Source organism: Nestor notabilis, unplaced genomic scaffold (genome assembly GCF_000696875.1).
Source record: "Nestor notabilis isolate BGI_N333 unplaced genomic scaffold, ASM69687v1 scaffold200, whole genome shotgun sequence".
NCBI lineage: Eukaryota > Metazoa > Chordata > Aves > Psittaciformes > Psittacidae > Nestor > Nestor notabilis.
This window is the reverse complement of record NW_009912214.1, coordinates 174,196-182,005: the sequence shown is the minus strand read 5'-3', so window position 1 is coordinate 182,005 and position 7,810 is coordinate 174,196.

Sequence of the window (7,810 nt, the reverse complement as noted above, 5' to 3'; positions counted from 1 at the left end):
CCTCCTGTCTGCCCGCAGCCCGTTCCCCAGCCCAGCGTGTCGCTTTCCCCCGCTGGTCTTGCACAAGCACCGTGTGGAAGGAAGCTGTGGGGTGGGAGGCCGGGCTAGTCCCCGAGGGCCGTAGGCACAACCTCCCACTGCAGGGGTAGGGAAGTGACCTGATGGCAGCAGGGTTGGTGCTGCCTCATGGGCGTGCTGTCGGGGGATGTGTGAGTGGCTTTTGGCTAGCGATGTGTTTGTGTTAGTGGTCTGTGGGTGTAAAATAAGCAGTGCCCAAAAGCATTCGCAGCCTGCTGGGTGGCACTGGGTACCCAGTAGCACACAGGGATGGAAATCAGGGATCCAGCTGCTCCTGGGAAAGGGTGGGGTTTTGTTTTCGTTAATGCATGCTCTGTTTTACACCGACACACCGCTGCTGCAGATGGGGTTAGTATCATGGAGATGCGCAGGATGGTAGTCAAATTAGCCAGGGTATCCTGTAGGCATGCACGTGGACTTGGTGTTCATGATACTTAGTTAAGTAAATAGCTGATATGTGATCCAGTGTGGGCCTGACCGTATGAGGTTGGTATAGCATTCTGTAAATCAGGAAATTGAATATGGAGTTTGAACTCATATTGAGAGTTCATGCTAGACTGTGTGCCCAGGTGAGTGTTTGATCTGGTACAAGGAACCCTGGAGCTCAGTTTTCTGAACTGTTAAAAGCATGGCTTGGGTAACCTTCAGCAAGTCCTGTAGACTCTGTGTGACCTGGCTTCCTCATATAAAAAATTGAGCCAGGGCTATTGATTTCCTTTGTAAAGTACCCTGGGCCTTGCTGCTTCGAAGTCCAGCTTTCAACACACATTTGTATAATTTATGAGAATCACCACAATAATTTTAACTGTAAGTACAATCCTTCAAATACTTCAGTCTTCATAAGCATTAGCAGCCCTTCTGTTAGATTCTACAGAGAGCATTGTCATAAAAACATCAGGTGAAAACTCACCATATTTTGTTATTTTTTCCAGGGAACTCTGTCATATTAAAAGGTTTTGCTTACAGAGTAGAATCTGTTTAGCATCGTTTATTTATTTAAAATGTACAATTGGCAGTGCAGCATTTTTTCTATCAATTTTTTGCTTGAGTGTGTGTATATGTTTTATGTATTTATAATATATAAATATACACAACATACCAAAATAGGTACCTACATTGTTATTGTAAATAATCCTCATTACCTGTTGCAAGGATGCATTTTCCGTATTTCCAGAGACAGAATATTGAGAGCAAACTTTACCTTTGTATGGAACTACAGATTTTGGAGGTTTTGTGGAATGAGTAGAGGGTGTTATACATTGTATATACTATGTATAGCTGTAGTGGTAGTACTCTGTTTTTCTAGTAGTCTTGTTTCTGAAGTGATGGGGAACTATCAGTGTGTTTTTGACAATTTCCATATTTTTGTAGAAAGTAGACTGATTCCAGAAACTTAGCCTACACTTTGGTCCTTCACTCAGCTGTTTGTCCTGGCCAAAACCAGGACACGTATTGGTGTGGGTATGCATGTTGCAAACCTTCACTGAATATTATCTAGCTATGTTCTTAACGTCATAATAGATAATATGCTGCAAAATTAGCCAATTGTAATGTCAGATGTGATGTCGTGTGGATGGCCGCTTAAAAAGGTGTCATTTACAACACAAGAAATACTTAAAAGGGCAGGAATATTGATTATGCAGCCTTAGACGATTACTAGAATAGTGTAAACTTGTATCTAAAAGATACATTGATTGAGTGGTGCTCCAGTGTATAGTTACTGTGTACATGAAGGCTTGAGATCATGTATCACTTGTGTAGTTTGGAGGGTGAAGGAATTAACCAGAACCCTTGTATTGTTTCCTGAAAGGGTAAATTTATTTCCAAGCTTACTGTTTCTGAACTTGCTGAACACAGCTGCAGCAGTGTCACTGCATGTTGTAATTTCTGTTCTTCTGGGCTTACATTTGGCTGAATTACATACAGTAAGTGTGAATAGCGAGACATTCTTTTGTAGTGGTACCAGCTAAAGCAGATGAAGGGACTGTATATAAGAAGAGACAAATTATTATTTGTGTAAATGGCCCTAGATAATACTAAATGGTTAAATACCAATTGAAATTTGTAAAGTAGATAGTTACGATGCTATTTACAGTACTGTTGGTATAACTTCTTTTCAAATCTGGGTGCTTATTTTTCTGGGAAGCATATGAGAACTCAACCCACAGGCATTGTGTTTTCTTGGAAAAATTCCAAACCATACACTTCTAGATAAAAATCTTGGTTTGGGTGTTGTTGAAACTAATAATCAGGCCATTTGAATAAAAATGGTTCTATACGATTTGCACCAAGTTAAGCATTTAATGAGAAGTCTTCATACAAAACGGTTTTGACGAATTGTATTGCATTCAGTAATACTGATCTAGTCAGGCGTTTTGATCCTTTCTGCTGTTTTCTGTTTTTAAGCCTCATAGACATCTGGATTCAGTTTTCTTACACAGTTTCTAAAGGAGCAAAGTGAAGTCATGGGGGATTTAAGTGTTTGCTTTTATGTGGAAATCGGACAGGAAAAGGTCAATATTCCTCTGTAAGTACTTTAATAATAGGGTTTCTTATATGTTTTTGGCCTATATGTAGATGTGAAACATGCTATTTGAAAATGTCTCTGGCACAACTTTTTTTTAATATCATTTAGCAAATGGCAGATTGTTTGGCATCTTCCATTTAAATCAAGTATGGAAATATTAGAAGGTTGTTTTTTTTCCCCCCATGTAAGTATGAAGCTTGAAAGAAAACCTTCCGTTTTGCCAGTGCTTTCATAAAGCAGGTACATGAGAGATGAAGATTACGTGTAATACTTTACTTTTCTCCTATGGTTTCTAGTGAATCTGTATAGCCAAGAAAAATAGGAACATGTAGAAAAGAGAGAGCACAAAATAAGTAAGTGGCAGCACGCCAGGAAAGCTACTTGTTCTACAAAAGGGATTCTCCAGCTCTGGCAAGTTCTGGCTCAGTTTTGGTTCCTGACTGTGTCATATAGCCAATTTTGTGGGCAGTTGTATTTAGCAGAGCTGGTCCAACCTTCTACTTTTCTGTGAAATTGGCAGTGTTTTCAATTGGCAAATAGGTGTTTTCGAGGAAATATGACACTGTATTTTCTACCTGGAAGCCTTTTTTGGCTGTGATCTTTCATAAGCTTGATTTAGGATAGCATGTGTACTTAAGCTCACAGAATGAGCATGTTTGTTGTTTTGGCAGCTGTCATTAAAGTAGAATGCATTTGGCACCAAGCAGTATGCAGTTGGTTTTAGAGATTGTCCTTGCCTGCAGTAAGAAATAATTAAATTTTAATAAATTCATGGAAGCTTATACTCTCTTATAAGTAATTCTTTAGTAACAGTACGTAGAAGTTACTAGTACATAGTTGAATCAGGTTCTTTTTGATGGGGAAAAGATGGCTGTTCTCAAATTTAGGTTTCAGTCTGAAACTGAAGATCAGCGGGTCTGTTCATATTTACACTCTTGAAAGATTGAAGTAGATGGGACTGCATTTCTTCCTTCCTGCCACCCTGTGCTCCAAAGTTTGCGAGAATATAAAGGTTGAAGTTTAGATCATATATGTCTAAACATACAATACTTTACATATATGTGTGTGTGAATGTATTCTTTATATATCAAGTGCAGAGTTTCTGCAGTGAAAAACAGTGTTCTAGTTTTAGAAAGCCTATGGCTACAAATTCATTTCCTTAGAAACTTTCCATGAAACAAACAGCCTGCTCTTATTCTCAACCAAGACAAACTTAAACTAGCTTATTAATTTAGGCAGTTTTCCCATGAAAAATGGGTTCCAGGTCTTTGCCGCAAGCATTTGTAATCTGCCAGGTCACTGAAGAAAGTCTCCATGCATAAACCATGAAAGGACATCTTTTAAAAAATACTGTAATTTTGCAGTGATGAAGTTGGTGGCATTTTTCCTCTGCAATTGTGTTTCAGTTTTACAGAGTAAGAATTTGAGTCTCTAGTACTCTGTCATCTGTGTTTATTGATTTTATTTCATTATCTCTGTGAATTAGACAGCATAAGGTGGTGTTTGAAATTACACAGAGCATAGCTATCTTAGGAGGAGAGGGAAAGGAGACAAAACTGACAAGCAGCTTTGGGATTCAGCACAATGTAAAACAAAAATATTGCCTGTTTGAGCAAGTTTTTATGCCTAAATTCATTTTGCTTTAGTGGTTCTCTAAAATATAGACAGCTGTAGTACAGGATGGTGCCAGTTGTGCTGTAATGTAAGTTTACATCGTTTATATAGCTGACCATGAACAAATACTGTACAAACAGCAGTAAAAAAAGTTGCTAAATATCCTGCAGGAAGCAAATCTCAAGTTTACTCATAGTTGTGTTGGCTGTAGTCATGGGCAGTTCAGCCTAATCATTTCAGCTTAGAGCTGACAATTCAGAAATTAAGTCTTTGCTCTGTTTTAAAAGGAAACAGGACTGACAAAACATGTGGCTAATCTTCCCTTTTCCATCTGTTTCCATACACCTGATAGAAAAGATAATTGTTCGGGCTCTGATTTTTCAATACACTGAGATATGCCAGGCTCTGCCCTTGGTGTAACACTTTGTATTTCATGTGCTCTGTTGACATTGATGATTCTATTACAGAAGTACAGTGGTGAATATAAACAGATCTATGTTAATTTTAGTGTCTGCTAGAAGCACATAATAAAGGAATTGATTCTGAAGAGGAAAAGGAAGATACTGTAATGTGAAAAATTTTATTTTTGGCGTTTAAAGATGAGACCCTTTGGGTTTGTTTTTTCCAAATCAGAAGCTAATGGGTGTATCCTGTTTTCCTTTGTTTCAAATGCCACACCTTCCAATCATTACAGCAGCACCCCTTTCACTGGAGTGACTGCTACATAGCTAAAATGGCTCATAAGCACTGTGTATACAATGAAATAGAGAACTGGGACCCAAAGTTTGATTGCTGCCTCTTTAGGCAGTTTATAGAGCAGTAAAAGAGTTTCTTCTATGTGGATCCTAGAGATTTTAAGCCTCAAGTGCAGAATCATACTTTGCTAATAGGATGATACAAATTTGAGTTCACTTGCTTTCAGCCAAGAGATGTCCTAACACCTCCCTCAGTAACTTCCCTATCATGTCTGTGGATTCTGTTTGAGCTATAACGTCTCATTCAGAAATGTGAAATCTCAGTGGTGTTGAGGAATATTGTAGATCAGGTATTCCCAGGAGCTACTTAGGTTCACTTAGAAAATATGTATTATTTTTTCCTTAGTCTGCATAAAATTGAATTGTTTAATAAAACATAGTTAACATAGTGCAGTGTTTTAATTCTTTTAAGTTTAATTCTTTTAATTCTTTGTTTTGAAAAATTGACATACTTTTTCTGAGGGGGAAAAAAAAAGAGTCTCCAGAACTGTGTCTGTTTCTTCTACTGTATATTTTGGGAGTTGATTTAACCTCACTAAGTCAGCAATTCAGGGACATTTTCATATTCATTAGCTGCTTTTGTGCCTTTTGTCAGTGGAGATAGTTAAATATGGTCTTGATTCTGTTGTTTTTTTAGTCTCTTTTATGATCCATTCCTACAGTCATTTTCAAGTGATAGAGATAATTGCTATAGCAAAACCAAATATCACAGTTTGAAGTCCAAGTTATGTGAATTTCAGGAGGAAGAGCTCTTCAAAAATGTTTCATTTTATCATTGTTTGAAATTCACACAAGCTTTTCTTTGTTAGGTTGGATGTGTGAGATCTGCCTGTCTGCTTGAGCTCCTTCATGCGTTTCCAGGGTATTTCCACACAAATATGCTTAATCAGCTGTTAGAGGGAGTCTGTTCTGTAACAGGAACTCCCAAGTGAGCCACAGTTTTTGAGTGAAAAGCTTTGAAAAAGTTATCAGATCTTTGAACTGGAAAGAGAGAATGTTGGGTGAAATAGTGCAGGAAAAGTTCCTGTCTCTTTTCTGTGCTGGTTAACATATCTGGTTTAGACTGAGCATTGTATTGCACGGGATTCAAGAAATGGCTGTTAGCTACATGCTCTCTTTCGGTACTTCCAGGCATTGAGGCCTGTGAAATCCGTCGATGCAAATCCCCAGTGCTTCTTTTTTTCTTGTTTGTATGCAGGGAGAGATTGGATTGATGTTAGTAAAAAGGATGAGTGTCTGAGTCTTGAGTTGTGAGAGAAGGCACACTGCCTGCCTCTCAATTGTAATTTTTAAACTATGCATTATTTTATGTAATAATCTGAGGTTTGGTTGTTTTGGTTTTGGTTTGGTTTTTTTTTTTTTACTTTTTGTTACTTCTGGAGTGCCTGGAACACATAGTAAGGATCAGTTTGTCAGGATTACATGTTTTAGGAACTGAAAGAATAAATGAGAAAAGCAGTCTCTTAAACAGTACTTGACATTTGTTCCCATTATTTAGATGTTACAGCTTTGTTTTAGGAAAATGAAAGTGTTGGTTCTTGACTATGCTTGTAAATTGAGACAGTCAACCTGCTAAGGTGATGTTCTTTTCACGCTAGGTGTCAGTGTTAACATACCTGTTCTGTAATCTCAGGTGTCATTCTCATGCTCATGGATACACCTGTGTTTAATACTTCAGTTACAATTTATGGTCAAAAAGTCAAGACAGTAACTGCAAATGGTGATTTGTATGTTGCCCCTTGTTGAGTGGTTGGTCGTCTGTAAATCTTTTTCTTGTGAAACTCCTATTCTTTTTGTCCTCTACTGCACCAAGTAAGCTCAGGAGAACCAGGTTGGTCTTTGTTAAAATGTGTGCTATGATCTTACCAATAACCAGATTTCTTTCATCTTAGTTTTAAATAAGATGGCCTTGAAAACCTGAAAGATAGTAGATAGGTGATAACTGCATCACTCAAAATAAAATCCACTGGGGACATCACAGTTGTTTTTTCATCCTCTCACAGTGTAAATAATTAGCTGACTAGCAGCAGTTCATAAGATGTCTCTTAAGGTCATTCGTTAATGTGTTACTTGAGCATGTTGTGAGACTACTCAAAGGCATATGGCTATTTGCCTTGTTTCTTTTGGTTTTTGAACGTTATTTATAAATCACCTGAGTTTCATCTGGGGCTTTGGAATGTGACCATAATCTAAATTTCCTGGTGGTTGAAACTGGTCTTGTCTATCAGAAGTACAGTCACTGTTTTCTGCCTGTGGCTGTAACTGTGATCATAGCCTATCTTCCTGGATAAAAAGCCTCAGTGAAGGTATTGTGGTTAGTAGTAATAAATAGTGTGACATGATGAGCAGTGGATTAAGCACTGTTCTTTTTATGTCTTTAGCTTCTGCAGAAACTATTGTTCTGTCACTTATAAATTAACCATTGCTTGTTTACGTTCTTTTTAGTGCATTTTTCTTTCAGGATTTTATCTGTCAGTAGATTTGTTACACTGTGTTCTCTTCAGTTACGCTTCTAAGTGGCCAGGCATACTTCCATTGATATCTAGAGAAGAGGAGCTGCCAAATGTCCTTCAAAGTATTTGCTGTTTTGGCTAACTTAAACTCAGAGGAGGCAACAGTTATTTTCAAGGCCTGAGGTTTTACTTGAACATGAGCACAGTTGCTTTTCAGGCAAATTCTTAAGGTTGTATTGCAAGAGTAGGTGTACTTCAGACATACTTACTGGTGCCAGTTTTTCACGGTGAGAAGTAGAATACTTCTAAACTAACACGTTTAGTTTCTGTAAGTTGTCAGTGGCTGGAGAACCTCAGGCAGTGGCAGGGGGGACTCAGCAGGT